Here is a 20,667-nt window from a genome sequence, read left to right as displayed (position 1 = left end):
TTAAGCCTTTGTCTTAAGAGTCCTAAAAGCAGTTGGGGATGCCAGACAAAGGATATTTAGAGACTGAGCCAAAAGGATAAGTATATAAGCTATGTTTACCGAGCTTTTGCAAATTGGAGAAGCTATAATCACTCTGTCCATAGCTATTGTAGGGGAGGAAGCAAATAATTTTGCTCTGTCTTAGGTTCATTGGCTGGGGTCCTTAAATTAGACTAGCAAATGACAGATTAACAAGAGAAAAACAAATAAAAGCTTATTAACGTGTGCATCACACATATACATGGGAGCACCCTGTGAGGCGTAGATCAAAAGGGTGTTTGGAACTTGGGCTTATATAGTATCTTAGCAAAGTATAGTAATTTTGTAGAGAAGTGACAAGACAAAGGACTTTGAACTTCTAGGTAAAGCAAATTGTGGGAAGGCAAATATATGGGGAAACTAATAGTAAACTAATGGAAATTTTCTCTGTGCCATCTTGTCTCCAATGGTACAGGAAGTGGAGAAAGAGCGACACCTTAACAAGGGGAATTTGCCTGAAGACAGAGGGGGGAGGGCAAAGCATCGCTTATATCTGCTTCTTTTCAGTTGCCTTCCACCTTGTGCTAAAGTGACACCTTTTGGGGTAACATATTATGCTGCTCTTCACAGTGAACCAGCGGAAAGATGAGGTCTTGTCTCTGAGATAGCAGGAGACTTCATTCTGTGCCAGGTTCTGTGCTAACTATTTGTAATCATTACCTGGTTAACCCTTCTCATAACCTCCCAGAACAAATTCTCTTATGATTCTAATACCCATTTTATAGCTGGGGAAGGTGAACCATCTAAAGTGGCAAGCCAGCCAACCAACAGGATATGGACCCAACTAGGTCTGAATGCAGGCCCTACTGGACCGGCGACCCTGGTGCCCCAGCCACTATTTTTCCCCACCGATGTGACCAACAACAATGGGAAGGAGCTTCTTGGTAAGCCAAAATGTAGCCATTGACTGTTTCTATCTCCTTCTCCTCCTCTAAGTGGGGTGTGCTTCAACCAGAGCAGCTAGCTCAAGGGTTTCAGATCGGTGTCTTAGACTTTAGCACAGCCACACTGACTTCAATAACAGACTGGTAGAAGATGGCCCCATTGGGAAAAGGAACCTGAACTTTCTATATCAGCAGAGCCCAGGGAGAGGGAAAAAGAAACAACCTGAGGACCCTGACTAATTTGATAAATGAATATATTACTGTGGGAGGGTCTGAGTCATTAGAGCTTTGGGGACATGCCAACTATGATAAATAAATTGGATTTCAGTGTGCTGTACCGAATCGCTACGTCCCGGCAGGCACTTAAACACGACACCAAACCTGAGCATGAAGAAGCCTGCCATTTTGGCAAGGTCAGAAAGATTCCAGCTCCCACCTGGCAAATTTCCCTCACCTAGGGATTTGCAAATTCCTGCTCCAAACTGTCAGGGACTAGATCAACATTTACCAAGACCGTACTCAGCTCCTTTCCTTCCATTGTCCACAAACCTCAGGGTTTCTGGCCTCCTAGGTCGTTATGTAAATGAGTTACCAGCAGACTCTAACAACCATTAACTAGGAACAACTCCACCTTGACCATCTTCTAGTTAGCTGGATTTCTGCTTAACTGAAGGTTAAATAAAACCTGCCTTGTTTCCTTCCTTGTTATTGAAAATCTTTCGAAACTGTGTTAGTTCACCTACCTGCCGAAGTTTCTGGAGCAGAATGGAAATAATTACATTTTTGCTTGATGATCAGACATCTTGCAATGCCTTGGGGCGCTGTTCTTGCCTAGCGGTTAGGATTAAAATTTCACTGTCGTTGGAGACTTTTGTGAGAAATTGGGCACCAAATGTTCTAAGTTGAAAATAAATTAATTTTGCTGAGAGAAATGTAGCATCTTGCCTTCCCAGTGCCTAGCAAAGTGTCAGGAGCATTTTCTCAAAAATGCTGATGGAGTCAAAGGATGCCTGATATGAATTTATTTCTTGCAGCTTTTTTCTCCCCCTAATAATGATTGTTCCTGCTCTTTATTGATTGCTAGTGATCGGTTCCAGATGTTGTGCATGCATTACAGCATTTTATCCCTTGTTGCCACCCAGAGGGTGGACTTTATGCTACAGAGGAAGCAAAGGACCCTCAGAGAGGCTGAGTGACTTGGCATAGGTTCCAAAACCAGGAAGGGACAGAACAGAATTCACATTACTTGAGGCTTTTATGAATGGCAGTTTTCCTCTGCATATGGGGGCTACATATACCAGGACTGCCCCCAAACCACAAGAAAATGGAGCCTAATAGGAAGTGGAATTCCCTGTAGAAAGGGACAGACACACATACGCCCCATGGCCCTAGACTCCTCCGTCTATTAGGGAATCAGTACAGGGTAGTAATTTCAAGAAGTGATTTCCAAATTATCCATGGGAAAGGACAAGTCTGTTGGTTTGGTTTCCTGGTTTGGTTTCTAATTTCTAACTTTTTGTGCACCTTTGTCAAATAACATAGAAATTACTAGGAGGATGAAGTCAAAAATAAAGTGACATACAAGCCATACCTTTGGTACTAGACTTAGCAGATATGATAACCTGTCAAATAGTCATAAAATTTCCAGCGGCTTGCTCCCAGTTTTTGTTCTGCTTTCTCTGTGGACAGGTAACGAAGAGTAGATGGATGGACAGAGGTGCTCCCACTCCACTACATAGCGCTGCGTCAGATGGCCCCTCCTCCAGGTGTGGTCTGACTGGGCAGCATAGGCCTCACCTGGGAGCTGAGCTTGTTGGCTATGCAGGATCTGGGCCCCCGCTTCCACCTGCTGCATCAGAATCTGCATGGAAGCAAGGTCACCGGGTGATTCTGGGGCATCTTAGTGCATAGGAAGCACTGTCTTAGAACATAGGCTCTGAAGTCTGACCGCCTGTTTTAATCAAGCTCTTATCTCTTACTTCTGTGTGACCCATCTCAACCTTTCTGTGCTTCCAGTCTCTAGTTTTCACAACAAGGCCACCCCCTACCCCCACCCCCAACCCCACCTCTGGGCTACTGTGAGCACTGCCAGGTGATCTATCCAGGGGGCTAAGGCCAGAGGATTACACTCAAGGGCACCCAGCCCCGAACCCCATGGAGTCCTGCACTATAGCTATTGTGATTGTTAATGATTAAAAAAAAATTTTTGAGGGGCTTCCTAAGCCATCCTATTGTCTTTGAGGTCTAGGCATTCAGGCCAAGGATGTTTCCTTTGATGGTGTGATCTGTTAGCTGCATGGAGGGCTCCCCTTTCCCTGCTGGACTCACATGATTTAAATGGCTGCTGAGGCCTTTTAAAGCCCATTGGGACAGCTTCCTCACCCCACTGAGGACCACCTGTTCTTACTAACCATCCCAAACAGAGCGAGTCTGCAAGGGGGCCTTGCAGGCTGGTAAGTTTTGGCCTCCCAAGTTGTTGAGGGCAGATCTCACTGTAGCTTGGTGGATCTTTCTGGCCCGTGGAGCCACCACAGTTCAGCCAGGAGAGGGGATACACGCTCTGCTGCGGGTGGTGGGGTTTCTGGGGCAGCTGTGACTCTTGGATGCTCTCTTTCTTTCTCCTGTTATCTCTACAGATGAAAACCAGCGTGTCCACTGGTGAGACGAACTGTTCCGTGAGCCGGGGCCAGGAAAAGGCAGCAAACAAAATGAACAGTCAGCCAAGTAGCGTTTGCTGGAGATTTACGTGGAAACCTGCTCACAGATGCAGGGCTGCTGGATTTATAACAAGGGTGGGATAATTTGTTCTTGTGTGCTAAGATAAGGGCAAACAAATTTCATGCTGTGATGTAAGCTCCTATCTGCAGAAGTCAGGAAAGATTCCCGGCCCTGCTGCCGAACTGCGCGCTTGACAAATTATCCTGAGAGGCTTATTTCTCTAGAGACTTCATCTAGAGGTCACGCTGGGGCCTGAGTGTGAAAGGTGGAAGGACATCTGGTTGCAGAGGAAGGACACTCTTGTATTTCTGTGCATCTGGAAGCCCAGAAATGAAAGTGGCCACAGTGCTGGCTATAGTATTTGGAAAATCCCTGAGAGATGCTGGGGTGGCATTGAATAGCTCTGTGGGATCCGTGGGCATGATTGAGGAAATATGGCTGGAAATAGATGTTCCCATTTCACACCACACTTGGCCTTGGTCCAGCAGACACACACAAGCACTGGCTCTGCCCTTTATGCTGTCAATGGCAGGTAGGTAAGTGTCCTGTGTTCCTAGCTTTCCTCATCACACCTCCATGGAAAGAAGCCTTCACTAAGCTGCAGGAACTTGCTGGCTGTCTCTGCCACCCCTTCCACTTCTCGAGGACAAAGGCACTGTCTTGATCATCTTTGTATCCCACATGCAGGAGTTACTCTATATATTTGAATAATGCTTACAGAAATAAGAAAGCAAGCTAGAGCTCGGAGGGTGAACCCCTAAGAAATGTCGAAGCCTAAAATTTGGAAAATTATTATTTTGTAGTATACATTGTTTGGTGTTTTCCATATATTTGTTTTATAATACTAATGATTCTATATCTAATTATTATTATCTCACAAATCTTCCACTGGAGACTCTAGAAGCAAGAAAACACAGGTCTCACGTAGTGAAGCCAGGATTAGAACTCACTACTATTAGGCAACCAACCTTTCTTTGCCCAAGCTGATCTCAGAGTCTTGATTCCAGGGTATATCACTATCCATGTTCCTTTAGGGATTTCCCTGGGCCTGGGCCTGGTCCCATTTTTCCCATCTGTAAAATAGGGGGAGAGACCGATTAAGATCCCATCAGCTGCTTGTCAGTGGGTGTCCAGAGCACAGGAGGAGGTGTGCAGTCAGGCAGACTGGGCAATGTCAAGTGTGAGTCCCCAGTAAACTGAATGTTGTTTCGCCAGTGTGAAAAAAGTGAACAGGGAGCCAGTCAGTGGCACAGAGCCTTCTAGAGGCAGTTCATCCCAGGGCCTGGAAGTCCAATCTAGGATTGGTGAGTGACCAAGCTGGTGTAATAGAGAACAGTGATCCCAAAAGATGTGCATGGTCCTGTCTGTGTGTTTGCAGAGTAAGGCACACATATGTGCACACTTATGCACACATGGATACAGCCATCAAGAGAGTGTCTGTCTGAAGCCAGAGACACAAGAGACATAGAATAAGATTCTTCTATGTTGCAGATGATACCATACAAACTCTCCAGCTTCCCCATATAGGACTTTGAAGATTATAAAGGTCTCTTATTAATCAGTCTCCCTCTGCCCATGATTTCCATATTCTTGGGGCACACAGTGTATATTATACATTACATTTTGTGGAAAACAAGATTTTATGTGTGTGTGTGTGTATGTGTGTATATGTGTATGTATATGTATGTATGTCACTATATATATATATATATATATATATATATATTGTTTTTTCCATGATTTTTCCATATATAGACTGTTTCTAAAACTTTATCCAAAAAGCTGGTAAGCACAGTTGCCTCTGGGTAGAGATCTAAATGCCAGGGATACAAAAGAGAATAACTTTGCATAATATCCTCTTTTATTATCTTTGAATCTTTTAATCATGGGTATAGATTCCTTCCTCAAAACAGGAAACTTAAACAAACAAAAAGCTATGGCCAAGTGTCTGTCCTACACTCGGCTGTTTCTGAATAGGTTCCTCAGAGCAGACGATTATTTCTGAATGTGATTAACTCAAAGTATTTATGATATGGTTAAAGGTCATTTGGGGTTCCTGGGAAAGAAGTAGACTGAACGAAGGCCCCTGGCGGTGAGGAGGATGGAAATGCCCAAGGGGGTGGCAGTTCCTCAGCCTCAGCCGGTAAAGGCCAGACCACTGGGGCGTGACAAGTGCCAGTCATTCTAACAAATCAGTTAAGAAATAAAGTGAACTCTTTATCTTGACACCTGGCTGAAGGGGCTGTATTTAGAAGTATTGGGAGATTTGAACTGGACTTAGGGAACTTTTTTTTTTTTTTGAAAGTAATTCAGCAGCATGTACCAAATATTTGTTACTGGACTAAGCTGTGGCCACGGAACAAAGATGCAGACTTTTTTAAAAAAGAGAGTTAAAAAAAAAAAAAGAGAGAGAGAGAGTAAAGAGAGTTAGCTGACTTTATTTAATTACTGCCATAGGCCAGATTGTTGGGTAGGCATTTTACAGGTCTCATTTAATCTTAAATGATCCTAAAAAGTATTATTGCCTTTTACCTGTGAATGAAATGAAGACCACAGGAAAATAGGGGTTAATCAGATGTGGCCCTAGATGTCACAGCTAATATGGCAAAATCACAACATGACACCATGTCTCTTTGATTTGAACCCTAGGCTTTACCCAATTCCATCTAAAGGAAGCTGAAACTTATAGTCTTATTATAATAACAAATATTATGATAAGGTAGTGGCTCTCAAACACTGACTACATCAGAATCACCTGAAGGGGTTATTCAAACACTTATTGCTAGCCTCACCCCCAGAGCTTTGGATTCAGTAGGTTTGGAGTGGGGCCTGGAAATTTGCATCTCTAAGAAGTTCTCAGGTAATGCTGATGCTTCTGGTTTGGTGACTCCCCAAGAGAACCACTGTCCTAAAGAGCATACAGTAGGGGCACATAAAGCTTCATTGGTGATTTTAGGATCAAATGTGTTGGGAACAGGGCAATTTCATGCTACTTATATTTCTTGTAATTATTTGCTTTGGGTTTTAATGAAATGCTTTCTGAAAATATCTACCTGTTTTTATCTATTTTAAGGTAAAAGAGGAAAATGCCTTTGTGTTTACACATGAGCCAGAGGGAAAGGGGAGCAGTGCATCTTAAGGTATGATATGCAGAAGTGACCCCAAAACTCCCCAGGGGAAAGACCAAATCCCTGATCAGGACTCTTCCAGTCACAAGTGACAGAAATCTAACTCATTTCTCTTGAGATTGAATTGGGCTATGTGAGAAAGCATCTCACTTTATTTATTTTATTTTATTATTTTTTAAAATTTTTATTTATTTATGATAGCCACACAGAGAGAGAGAGAGAGAGGCAGAGACATAGGCAGAGGGAGAAGCAGGCTCCATGCACTGGGAGCCCGATGTGGGATTCGATCCCGGGTCTCCAGGATCGCGCCCTGGGCCGAAGGCAGGTGCCAAACCACTGCGCCACCCAGGGATCCCAGCATCTCACTTTAGACAGGTGTCTTGAAACCAATTTTCTGTTTTTCCAGTACAACAATTCTGTAGTTAGAAGGTCACCAGTATTGCTTTAGCAGCTCACCAAAATCAGGTCTGGTACCTTTGTGATTCATTTTTATGTTCTTTTTTGAGAACCCAGTGTCTCAAAAGAGCTGCCGTGGTGCCAGTCATCATACCTGCATTCTAGTAAGGAAGGTGGAAAGTGGTGGAAAGCGATATGGTCTGCCTTCTCAATTGTTATGTTCTCCTTAAAGGCTTCCACTGTGTCACATGACCACATCTAGCTGCCAGGGAGATGGACAGAGCATTTAGGGGTGGAACGTTGCCCCCCTGCACAAGATTTTTCAGTCAAGGGAGGAGGAGTGACTGGACATTAGAAGTGCACTGAACAATCTTGCACAGCAGATTAGGCAAAATCCAGGAGACAGTGGCTTCAGGAGAAAGACAAAAATAAGTGGCTTCAAGAAAGAAGAGTTAGCTTTTGCTGAATAACAAGCCACTGCAAAACTCAGTGGTTTTTTTTTTTTTTTAAACTCAGTGTTTTTTAAAGCTTAAGTTTAAACAAACATCTATTTGCTTATGAATCTGTGGATTGGCAACTCCTGTGGGAGACTCACCTATGCTCCATGCGGCATTCTCTAGGCTTAGTGTTGCATCCATGACCTTAGCCAGATGGCTGGGACAGCTGGGTTCTTCTTTCTACACAGTCTCTTGTTCTACTGTCACCTTCTTTATATAGTAGCAGGACCCAGGGACCTACAAGTTATTTATTGTAGAACAACAAATCACTCCAAGACTTGGTGAAATAAACAACCACCTTCCTTTTGCTCATAACTCTGCACCATCATTTTGGGCTGGGCTCAACTTGATGGTTCTTCTGCTTATCTCTGGTATCCCTCATGGAGCATAACTGGGGCCAGATGATCCATGATGGTCTTCCTTTTATGCCCAGCAAGTGGTGCTGGCTATTGGCTGCACTGCTTGTCTCCAGCAGGGTAATCTAGGCTTCTTCATGTGCTAAATTCTGGTGTGCTTTTGGTGAGATGCTTTCAGTGAGATGCTTTCTTTTTTTTTTTTTTTTTTTTTTTTTGTTGTTGTTGTTGTTAGTGAGATGCTTTCGATGAGATGCCTATCCTGCAGCAAAGCAATTAGGATGCCTCTATTGGCACTATTAGCAGTTCCCACTAGAAGTGTGTATTTGGGCAGGGGTTGCAGAAAGAGCAATTTTGGAGACACTACCCTAAAAATAAAGTCATATATCTTCTGGAATAATGGAGATACACTGGCTAGAAAAGACAAATATATGGGCACAGACATTGGAGACATTTTGAAAAGAAAATCTCATCGACTCTCTTGTAGATGTTTTTTGTCTTGTTAGCTGATTGGGAGGGTCGGTTTTAATAAGAATTTAAGCTTGGCTTGAATTTCTATTGTTTTCCAAAAACACTAAACTAACCTACACATTTCCCCTATTTTATTTGAAAAAATACAGACTAATATCCACCGCTGCTGGCCCCAGTGGGAAGGTTTCTAACGGTGTTCTTTGTGGCAAATATACAATAGCAATTACATTGTCTTGTCACTCACTGACCCCTGAGATTGTGTTGAGATGACAACACAGAAAAGCAAAAGAAGAAAGACCTCGGTCCTTAATTGGCACATTGGTCACATCAATAAGGATCTATTTTTTTCCCTTCAATCCCGTTAGGAATTCAGGATTATGCTAATGACTTTTCACATTATGACTTGTGAATATATGGGAATGAAAATTGCTGGGGCTGCCTCTGCTATGCATGGCCTCGGATGGGGGCATTCCAGGTGAATGTCATTGAGGGTCCCCAGCTTGAGTGGAGTATATGGACCCATTCTTGCCTTTTTAATTGGAGTGAGGGGAAAGTAAAGAGAAGCAACCATGGAGTGTAGGAATGCTGGTCCTTGGAGAATGCAGTCCAGTTTCCACAAATAGCAGAGATTCCTGAAAGGCTTTGAGGCAAGCTCTACTGGGTAGCCATGGCGATGCTATGCTTCTTGCTTCCCTGCTGCTGGGGGGAGTGAGTTTGCTCCCCCATTTCCAGGGGCCTTAGCTGGTACAGCCAGGGCTTATTTCAGAAACTCTGAGACACAACTGCTACTCAGAAGCACTCCATTAATTGGTGGAACTGGCTCCTAACTGTCTCGGTGCCCTGCGGCATTTCACAGACTCCCCTTCTGCCCAGAAAACATTTGCCAGTAATTGTGGTGTCACCACTTTTAGTTAACAAGTTCTGGTTTGCCTTCAAGGGGTTGTTGAGTTTTCCTTTGGATTCTTTGTTAGCAACTGGGGTGTGTTTATAACTAGGACTGTTGAGGAGTCTTGGCTGTGACTTTGGAATATGAAAGTGGTCTGATTTCACATATACCCAGTTCAAAATCCACGTCTGTACTCTTCCATGGTCTCCCATACCCATGGGTCCTGGATAGACATATATGGGAGATGGCTGGATCCAAACTGGGATTTCTCAGACAATGTGATGGGAAAACCAAAGTGAGAAGAGCATCATTTCAATCAGGCAAATTGTGCTAAGGTCCATGAGAAGCCACAAGGAGACCACCTGCCTTTCTAAAATAACAATGGGCTACAGAGAAATAGATTGAGCTACAGAGCAAAGAGTCAGTTCAGACTACTTAGGGCATACTTGTGGTGCTAGGGGTGGGGATAGGAGCTGGGGGGGGGGGGCATGTGGTAGGCAAAGCAAGGGAAGGTTTCATGTAAGTGCAATAGAGATTTTTCCATAGTGGCATCTGAGGGACCCACAAGGGGGAAAGTGAGGTGTGAGATGAGTTTGTGGCTAGGAAATGGGAAGGCTTGCACTCCTACTTCAGTTAGAATCTATCTATTTGTATATTTTATACATCGAGTGACCAGCTAGGATGCAGATTTTTAAAAAAACTAATAGACTTTTTAGAGCAGTTTTGGATTTACAGGAACATGGAGCAGAAATTACAGTGTTTCCATATATCCCCTTTCCTCTCCACCCCCCAGTTTTCTCTTTTATTAACATTTTGCCTTAGTGTGGTACATTTATTACAAATGATGAGCTAATACTGATACATTATTACTAAAGTCCATAGTTTAAATTAGGGTTCACTCCTTGTACATTTTATGAGTTTTGACAAACCCATAACGCTATGTATGTACATTATAGTGTCAGAGAGAATAGTTTTACTGTCTGAAAAATGCCCTGAGCTCCATCTATTCAGCCCTCTCTGAACTCCTTGGAAACCACTGAGCTTTTTACTGTCCCCATAGTTTTCCCTATGTCATATAATTGCAATTATACAATATATAGGCTTTTAGATTGGCTGCTTATACTTACCAATATGCACTTAAGTTTCTTCCATTTCTTTTCATGGCTTGAGAGCTAAATTCTTGTTATCACTGAATAATATTCCATTGTTTGGATATAATACAATTTGTGGGATGTAGATTTTAAAAGAAGTCTTCTACAGTGTTTAAAGTGTTTAAGAACCACTGGTTTAGAAACAAACACACATTTAGAGTTTAGAGTTTACAGCTTTCTTCTATGAGACAGCCAAGATGTTGGGTAGGCCACCTCCAGGGACAGCCCCCAGGTAAACAGATGTGAGAGTGGGTCAGAATGTTTGGGTTCACAGAAGGCCTAAATTCCTGCATACAGATAAAAGACAGTGTTTAAAATGGCTGGTATTAAGAGGAAGAATATTAGACCAGGAATGAGAAAATATGGTCCAATATGAGTTGAGCATAGAGTGACATTTTGTTTATTTGATCATTCATTCATTCAGCACTGATATATTGAACACCTAATTAAAAGATGTCACACTTGGTACTGGGAATAGAATAATGAACAAAACAGATGCAACTGATGGAACTTTCAAGAGGGTCACACACTCACCAAAGAGATCACACTAATGAATATACAGTTACATACAGAATGAAGTGTCCTGGGGGAAAACAGCATGACTGTGATAGGAGAGCTAAGGGTGGTTTCCTATAGGAAGGGGCACTTGACCTGAGGTCTGAGGAATAACTAGGAGTTGACTTGGGTGAGGAAAGAGGCTGTTACCCTTGTGACCAGCCCCACTAGCATCCTACTTTTCAGACCCTTCTGTTCCATTATTCTCTCTATAAGGGGTAAACAGTAGGTATAATCCTCTGAGACCAACCCAAATTGTTGTCTATCTCCACATAATACAAAGGGGCCAAGACAAGGAAGCTTTATTTCTTGCTTGCTGTGTCCTCTATCTCTTTTTTTCCTACAAAATATATTTTGAGTAGTCATGATATTCCAAACATGGGAAGTATAAAATTAAGTAAAAGATGGTGTCTCTCTTTGTGGATGAGGCTGATGAGTCAATATATAATTGCATAACACACTCTGACAGCAGCCCTCACAGGTTGTTCTGAGGGCATCCAAGTGTGTTCCTCCTGTAATATGTATTGAATGCCTGCTGTATGCAGTGCATTGTGTTGGGTCAGAGATGAGGAGATGAAGGGGGCATAGGAGCTTCCTATAAGGACCTCACTTTCCAGTGCAGGAGATGACCTGTCAACATAATTCAGTACAGTGAGTCCCAAGATAGGCACAAGAGATAACAGAACTACTTAGAAAAAGGCATTGGTGAGAATCCTCGCTTAAAATCTTTCTTCTTTAGGCAGAGGAAGTAGACGTCTTCCGAATTTATGGTAAAATGATTTATGGAAATGCATCTACGTAACTATTTTAGCTAAAAAATTCTTTTCACTTAATCTGAGGCCTGAGATGATAAATTCCACACTCTGCAGAGAGAGGTTCAGTGTTGCAGAATTAAATAAAGATTATTCAGCTTCCTGAGGTGGAAGGCAGAAACTAGCATGCTGAGGTCAGTCCTGCTCGGATGCAAGTGGCGTCTTTAGTTCTGGCTATGAATTCTCTTAGGGTCTAGTGAATGAATTAGATTTTGGGGGTCAAATGTAGCCCTGATTTTTCTTTTGGAATAAAGAATCAACCATAGCCTGTCCTAGTCGATTGGCCCCAATGGGACCCTCTCTTGGCTCAACCAGGGCCATTAGAGAAAGGCTGATGGTGGGTCTGGAATATGATTCCCAACCAGGATTTAAATGTGTCTGATGGCTCCTCCCAGCCTCTCTGCACCATCAGGTGTTTTCTGCCCCGATATCATTGAGAAAGTCCAGTATGCAGGCGCAGCAAGCCTGGTGAGGATGTCTTTTTTTTGGCCTGCTTTCTTTTGGGTAAGCTCTTGGCCTGATAAAGAGGTTGACACAGTGCAAACCGTCTGCACCGTCTCATTTTGCCCACCACACATTCCCTTGAGGTGGTACACAAGGCTGCATCTCTAGGATTCCCAGTTGGTCTTATGCTTTAGTTTTCTAAAAACTATCTATAAAATTGATGTGATAATAGTATCTATGTCAGAATTCTGACAGGAAATAGAGGCTGTACTCAGGTTAGGGTCATTCACACAGGGTTGTTGTTGTTGTTTTTGTATTTAAAGATTTTATTTATTATTTAGGAGAAAAAACACAAGTGGGGCAGGGGCACAGAGGAGCAGAGGCAGAGGGAGAGGGAGAAGAAGACTCCCCATTGAGCAGGGAGTCCCATGTGGGCCTCGATCCCAGGACCCTGAGATCGTAGCCTGAGCCGTAGGCAGATGCTTAACCAGCTGAGCCACCCCGGCGCAGCTAAACAGGTCTTCTTTATAAAGAGAAACTGTAAATGTGTGGAAGTGGTTTAGGAAGCCACACCACGTAGTGAGGTAACTCCGGTTCATAGCACAGAGCTGTGGCTACACACAGCCAATAGGAAAGAGGGAAGAGACAAGTGACAGGAACCCAAAGAGGGAAGAGGTGCTTAGAAACAGCCTCTGAGAAAAGCTAAGATCTTAGTCTACCAGAAATGGCCTCACCGAGAGAGAGCCTGACCTCCTTTCCTTCCTTTCTCCAGAACCCTACTCTCTTGAGGCTGCCTGTTGGTCTAACTCAAGGAGAATCTAGAGGCAAGAGAGCGGGTGGTACAAGCTGTACCAAGAGGCAAAGGGGAAGAGGGTGTGGACGGCGGTGGAGGGCAAGTGGAAAATATCCAGCACAAATTTCATAGTGCAGCGGAGCTGATTACATAATGCAATGACCTTAAGGGCTTGTTGACCCTAGGGGCACAGTTCCTGGCACTGAGTATTTAAGGAAATTTAACCATGACAATTAGTATTTCTGTTTTCTAGCTCACATGTAAAAGAATTGGCAATGCTTTAGGGCTAAGCACATGATACAGGGCCTAATTGGAATACCAGAGGTTATGCATATGGTCCCCGCCCATGCCCAGGTAATGATGAGTTTGTGCTTCCTTTGGTATAAAAAGAAAATTGAGTGTTGTTTCTCTTGTCCTGAGGAATGCTCAAATACTTCCTCGAACCCATCCCACTTCCTGCACTCCTGTCATCTTCTCTTTGCCATTTCAGGTTGCATGGGAATGTGCTATTATAAAGAAAATGTGACTTAAGCTACTGATCACTAAAGTAATGGTTCTCAAAAGAATAAGGGCTGTTTGGGTTATGGAGAGGCAGGAAAGGGGGCATTCAGCTTCCCAAAGTGCAGTGTGTGCAGGATGTATGACGATGACATGAGCTCTCATCATCAAGGAGGCTGACTCCTGGAGATAGGTCCATCCCCAATCTCAGTATTAACAGACTGCTGCATGGGCCTTCTTCCTTAACTTTCAGTATCAGCATGATGAACCAGTCTGGTGCCTAGATTGCTCTGAATTCTGTGTCTTGCCTCACAGGAGTATTCCACAGATGAACAAATATACAGAAAACACATGAGTCTTTTGCATGGGGAAGGGAGCCTGCTCTCCGACTGCCGATAACCGAAGTTCATTAGTCAAGGTGGGGTGCTAACCCCTCTTACCAATGGTGTGAACTTGGATCAGCCATGTCACCTCTCTGAGCCTCAGTTTCCCCATTTGTTAAGGTGGGATAACAATATTTTTCCTGTGAAGTTATTTGGAGTACATGAAAGGAAATCATGAGTGCAAAAGAGCTGTGGGCACTCAATACATGGCTCTCTCTCTCGAAATCTATTTTATGTAAAAAAAAGTTATATTAATTATATTGTTATATTAATTAATGTATATTAATTAATTACAGTATTTATTCAACTTTTAATTTTTTGAATTTTAAAAATATTTTATTTTAAACACCAATAAGTGCCCCAATAAGAAGGATCCAGAGATACTTCACAAAGATTCTCTAACACCGACTGAAAATGGAAATATTTCCCACTCTTGCTATATTCAAGTGCCATGGATTGACACAGCTTTGCAGGTTTCAGCCTCCTTCCACTTGCTCCTGCTGATCCTCCATCTGGAAGGCTGCCCTTCTCACACCCCACACCATCAACTTGTGTCTCTAGTTTCTGTGTTTACCTTTCCCTAGAATCATGTTCACATACCATTCAAGGCCTCACTCACCGAGATGCTCTGTTCTGCCCACAGGCTCCCTGTTGGGCTATGCCCTCCATGCAGGTAGCACCTGAGATGTAAGACCAGCAAACATGCTTTAGTTCCAGACATGCTCTCTCATTGAATCGTCACATCCACCCTCCAGGGCACTGTTACCAACACTTTATGGATGAAGAAATTGAAGCATCAGAGATGTCAGCGTTTTTACCAAAGGTCTCAAAGGTCCAAGTAGCAGAGCCAGAATCCGACCCTGGTCTGACTCAGGGGTCTTCGTTTTTCTCTGCGCTAGTTGTGTTGGTGTTACTAGCTCTGGGTAGACCCCCTGCCTCATCATAGGTGTTCCAGAAGTGCTTATTGAATTAACCAGAACAAACACCTAAAGCTATACTTGGAAAGTTTCAACTTCATGGACTATATACCCTTATGGGAAGGAAATGCTGATGTAATGAATCTGTGCCCATGAGGCATAGGAGAAAGCTTGGTTTAAACTTTGTTGGTTTTTTTTTTTCAAATTTTTTAAATTTTTTAATTTAATTTATTTGAGAGAGAGAGAGAGAGTGCATGTGCATGAGCGGGGGTGTGGGGGGAGAAGTAGAGGGAGAGGGACAAGCAGATTCTGCACTAAGTGTGGAGCCCCACACGGGGCTTGATCCTACGACTCTGAGATCCTGACCTGAGCCAAAATTGAGAGTCAGTTGCTTAACCGATTGAGCCACCCAGGTGCCCCAGGTTTAACACTTTAAAGTCATCCTGCTATTACGTATAACACAATTTGTGTAGGGTCCTTTTTCTGTAAAGACACTTACCTAGCATGATATGAACACACACAACCGCACATTCCACACACTTCCCTTTCCTCGGCAGGGACCAGCTGGGTTAGCTTGGGGAGTAAGATTGCAGCACCTCTCTCTGTGTCCTTGTAAGGAAATTCCAATAGCTCACACTTAGAATCTTGCCTTTGGTGGGAAGCAGCTCACTGCACAGAGGAGCAAGATAAGTGTTATCGTGGCCATTGGACTTGACTGAAGTTTAACCCCCAGGTCACTGGGAGGCCAGAGCAGAAGAGGGGAAAGAATGTTGGCCTCCAAGCCAGCTGAGCTTCGGGGTGTGCTCACGCCCCCTGTTGGCCTTTCCGTGGAGTGCTGTGAAGGTCTGTACCAGCCCCTCCCTGCCCCAAGCCATGCTTCTCCCCGCAGGAAGGGAACCAACCCTGCAGCTCAGAAAGCTCTGAAAGCTCGGGCACCTCCCTGCGTGGCCCTCACTCCTCTTTGCCCATGCAGTCCGTCTCCAGTTCGCACAAAAGACTCTTTCATAAACTGGTTACCTAGATTTGAACTTTCCAACAAGGCTTTTTTTTCCCCCCCTTTAAGCTCTGCAGCTAAAATACCAGATCCTGCTGTTGCTAAGATTAAGGATTTTCTCCCTCAGCTCAGTTTCCATTGACTAGGAAAGACCAGGCGATGGATAACTGTTCTCTTGCCAAAAGCAGAGAGGGTGCTTGAGCTTCTGGGGCTTATACTGGGATCCGACATTATTCAGGCCTGCGCTAATAGTCCTTGGGTACTCCTCGAGCTCTCACAAAAGTCACACGCATTTGTGTCGGTAACTAAGGCCCACGGAAACAACTCAGCCCGAAGTGCACACAGGAGAACCGTGGAGTAGGAGTAAAAGGTAATTTAACATGAATATTTATATACTGTACATACTGCATGCCGTGATTCACTCAGCTTATTTTCAGTTTATGCATTTGCTTCCCATTTGCGGTCTTTATTTATTACAAAGTTAAGGCCGTTAGCGAAATAACACATCAGAGTGGGTTTTCTCCCCCGCCCACCCCCGTTTTTAAAAAATTTTTCCTGCTTTCTAATCTATTTCTGGGAAAGTGTGCCAATATAGCAACAAAACTGGTCACTGCTGCCAAACCCCAAAGAGACTGATGGAGTATTGTACTGAGTGGAGTCTTTGCCAAGCCTTTACTGTGGAGGGCTGCCCACAACCACCACGGAGCTGGGGCTGTTCCTACCTGGCACCATTAGTGACAGGAATCACCCACTGCTCTGACTTTCAAGGTGGGAATGCAGGTGCCAAGACTGCTAGAGTGTTCACTGGATGCTAGATCTGGAGCTAGAGAAGCTTGGGTTTATGGCTCAGCGCTTCCCCTTAGTAGCTCAGTGGTGTCTAGCAAATGACTTTCTGCATCCTTTCTACAAACGCTCTCGGTCTCCATTTTGTCTTCTATAAAACAAACATAATGCTAGAACCATCTTCACAGAGGTAGGTACATATTAAAATGTATAAAATGCATGTATGCGCTCTGCTTGACACACGGCAAACTCTAAATATGCATGTGATCCTAACAGTAACCTGGACGTGATGAGACCAAGCATAGCCTGGGGAGGTCTAAACCTCCTTAATGAACACACCTACTGCATTTTGGACCAAGTTGTCTGATCCCTGTTTGCTTCACTCCAAAGCTTACAATCTGTTCATAATGAAACCCACCTCAGTATCTCTTGCCACTTTCTACCAGGAGTAGAAATCCTGGAATGCAGTTTTGAAATGTGTTCAAAATCTGACAAATTTGAGCTTTTGGGGTCCTTGACCTGGATACAAATGGTAAGAAGAGGTTAAAGAAAAAAAAAAAAAGGATGCAAGTCATCCTCATGCCAGTCCCAGATGAAACTTGCTTTTTAGAAAAGTCATCCTAATATTTTGATTTGCACCTGAGTTCTGTTTCTATGGGAGCTGCAATTGCCAGCGCTCCTAAACTTCGCTGCTGCCACCACGGTCTTGATGACTGGTTTACAGAGAGATTGCATCTCTCCATCCCAGAGGAAGATCTTGTCCAGAGCTAGATGTCATTTTCTGAGAGAAGCAGAGACACATTGGGCATGCCCAGAGGAGGGCCAGCAGGTTGGTGAGGGCTGTAAGAACATGCTAAGAGCAATGGTTGCTACATCTCAGGTGAGGAGGCCTGATATGTGGCAAACATGGTAATCTTTACCTTTGAGTCTTCAGACGGAAGGTCTTGCACAACAGGTAGAAAACAGTTTTGGATTCAACTGGAAAGAGAAAGTCTCAAGCCTGAAAACGGTTCAGCAATAGAATGAGCTCTGCTGAAGGAGAGACTTTTTCATCTCTATGGGTGTGTCTGATGGGCTGAGGAGCAATTTTTAACCATGTTGTTCCAAGGGTTTATACATAGATGAGAAGATAACTAAGGTCCCCTCCAACTCAAAGATTCCACTCACATGATATGTCGGGTGCTTACAGGTGTGCAAAAGGCTTTCCTTCACCTGTTTTCTTTCACTCATTCATGTGCAGTTAATCTGCAGGCCAATGAATGGCTATTGTTCTCCCACTATCTGACACAACATACCAAGTACACAACAGTAAACAAATGTTGCTCTCAAGTACCTTGTGGTCTTATGGGAGAAATGGACAAGAAGACAGACATTTGTAACAGAACATGGTAAGTGTTGGAAGAGGAAGCACAGAGAATGCCAAAAAAGAATACCTACCCCTGTCTGGAGTTGAGAGAAGGTGTCCTGAAGGAAAGAACATCTAGGATGGGATCCAGTTGGACTGAGCAAGGTGAACAATGGAGAAGCATAGCAGTCAAGGCATTAGCCTGAACCATAGGCTGGAAGCCTAAAAGCACAAGGCGGGATGGGGAGCTGTAAGCAGTTCTCTTTGGCTAGAACAGAGTCTGTGGAGGTGAAAACAGGGACACAAAGAGATGAGTCTAGAAAAGGAAGTTGTGGTAGATGTTCAAAATGGCCACAATGTTCTTTTCCTTTCATCAACAGGGGACATCTATTTTTCCATCTCAACTATTGAATCTGAATCGCCTATGGGACTTGCTTCAGCCAATGAGAAATTAGCAAATAAAATGCAAGAAGAAGCTTGAAAAATGCTTGCACATGAAAGCTTCTTGCTACTCTTGGAGCCTGACACTGACAGTTTTATAAGTTCATGATAACCTGCTGGATAATGAGAGGCAATGTTCCCAGTGTCTTCTTAGTCAACTATCTTCAGATGCAGAGCTGCCTGGCTGACCTGCAGTTGACCACAGATGCATGAGTGAGCCCAGCAAGGCTCATTAGAAGAACTGCCCAGCGGAGCCCAGCCCAAATTGCTGACTCATAAGTTCATGAGCTAAATAAATGGCTATTATTTTAATCAACTGAATTTTGAGTGTTTTTTTCTTCTTCTTTGTCAGTAAAAGCTAATTGATATGGCAGCCATACAGATTTATAAATCATGTAAAGGAATTTGGGCTTGAATCTGAGAGTGCCATGGATGCTTCAAAGGGTTTAAGCCATGGAAGTAGAAGTGTCAGATTTGTGTCTCAGAAAAATCACTGTTGGCTCCAGTCAATGAGATCATGAGTGATTAAGTATTTGCAAATTGTAAAGAAGTATGCAAATCCAGTTGATGACTAAAAATATTACATACCAATGGCCTAGAGACACATGGCATACAATTTAAGGTAAGCCCTTCAAATCAAACTCCCCCAAAATATCCAGCAATGGCACATCTGACCATAAACAAATTATGCCCCATGTGCCTTGCTGCTGATAACCAGCTCCGGGCCTGGGAGGAGAGCTGGCCAAAGCAAGGTGGCATGGGGAGGGACAGAGTGTGCTAAGAACATGGAAAATTCACTTTTCTCAAAGATGACTTGGATCAGCAGTTTTTTAGGCTAATTTGGTCCCTGTAACAAATACTTGGCCTCAAGGAACTCTTTTAGAAGATTACCATAAGGACAGGATCAAAGAATTGCACAAAGATTAGTGAGTTTCTTCCTTGCAACATTATTTATACTGTGAAAAAGTTAAATGTCCAATAAGAGGGAAATAATGATGTTACATTATTGTACAACTATATAATAGCCGAAAACTATGCAAATATTAGAATAAAATTTTTAAAGATTGTGGCACGGAAAATGTTCACAATATAAATAAATATGTATGTGACAGTTTTCCACTAATACTCATTTTACTTTTACCTTTAATAATAAACTCCTGATTTTTAGCTGAAAACATGGCCACTCAGCAAGAAATGTCACTTCTCAGCCTTCCTGGCTTCCGAGGGTGACCATACAGCTGAATTCTGGATGATGGAATGTGACCAGGAGGGATGTATTGCCATTCCAGATTGCCCCCTAAGTATTTATGGTGGGAGTCTTCTCTTTGCCTGTACTTTTTTGTAAGGTGGAGTCGCAGATGTCATGATGGGAGCTCAGAGATTTACCTTGGGCCCAGCACCTGTCTAGGGAGTAGATGTCTCCTGTGTGGATGAAACTCCTGCCCAGTGTGAATGCCTCACCAAAGCTCAAGTGACCCATGAGCTGCTGTATGTTTGAGGGATACTCACTTGAAGGTCACTGATCAGGTGCTCAGTGGACAACTTGGGAAAGTCACACACTCAGCCAGCAGCAGGGTCCTGCCGAGCCAAATCTTCTCCTTCTAGGTCTGCTACCTTATCTCTTAGATTAACTGTGATATTGTGGGGACTGTAAGTGACATGAAGAGACAAAGGAAGGACAGTCACAGGAGTGCAGATGGGTACGTAGAAAGTTTGAATGAACCTGGATTTCATTTGGGGTCATTTCTCCTTTGATCTATTTTTGTTGACTCTGAGTTCTGCTCCCTTTCTGTCATGGGTTGAAGGCTTCTCCCCACCAAATTCTTATACTGAAATCCTAATGCACAATGCCTCAAAATGACACCTCACATGCAGAAGGATCTCTGCAGATATAATCAAGTTAGGATGAGGTCACTAGGATGGTCTCAAAGCTAACACCACTGGTATCCCTAGAAGATGACACATAGACATACGCAGAAAGAAAAAATGGCCATGTGATAGTAGAGGTTGCAGTGTTATAACTGCAAGCCAAGATTGACAGCAAACCACCAAAAGCTAGAGAGATAATCAAGGAAGTGATCCTCCACATGAGCCTTCAGAGACAGCATGGCCCTGATGACACCCTGGTTTGGGATTCTGA

The 20,667-nt window shown here is 43.5% G+C and overlaps 1 long non-coding RNA gene across 2 annotated transcripts; it reads left to right on the top strand.

Annotated features, from left to right (window-relative positions):
* The first annotated feature begins 2,672 nt into the window (after window positions 1-2,672).
* LOC140595131 (uncharacterized) lies at window positions 2,673-18,848 on the top strand. Of its 2 annotated transcripts, none has more exons than XR_011996507.1 (4): window positions 2,673-2,728; window positions 3,599-3,754; window positions 6,754-6,820; window positions 18,467-18,848. It is a non-coding gene; the product is annotated as an uncharacterized lncRNA (long non-coding RNA). The 2 variants fall into 2 exon arrangements; XR_011996506.1 differs by lacking the exon at window positions 18,467-18,848 and adding an exon at window positions 13,980-14,252.
* Window positions 18,849-20,667: the final 1,819 nt, after the last annotated feature.

This window comes from Vulpes vulpes, chromosome 13 (assembly GCF_048418805.1).
Source record: "Vulpes vulpes isolate BD-2025 chromosome 13, VulVul3, whole genome shotgun sequence".
NCBI classification, from domain to species: domain Eukaryota; kingdom Metazoa; phylum Chordata; class Mammalia; order Carnivora; family Canidae; genus Vulpes; species Vulpes vulpes.
The sequence above is the reverse complement of the archived record's forward strand: the minus strand, read 5'-3'. Positions and strand labels throughout refer to the sequence as shown.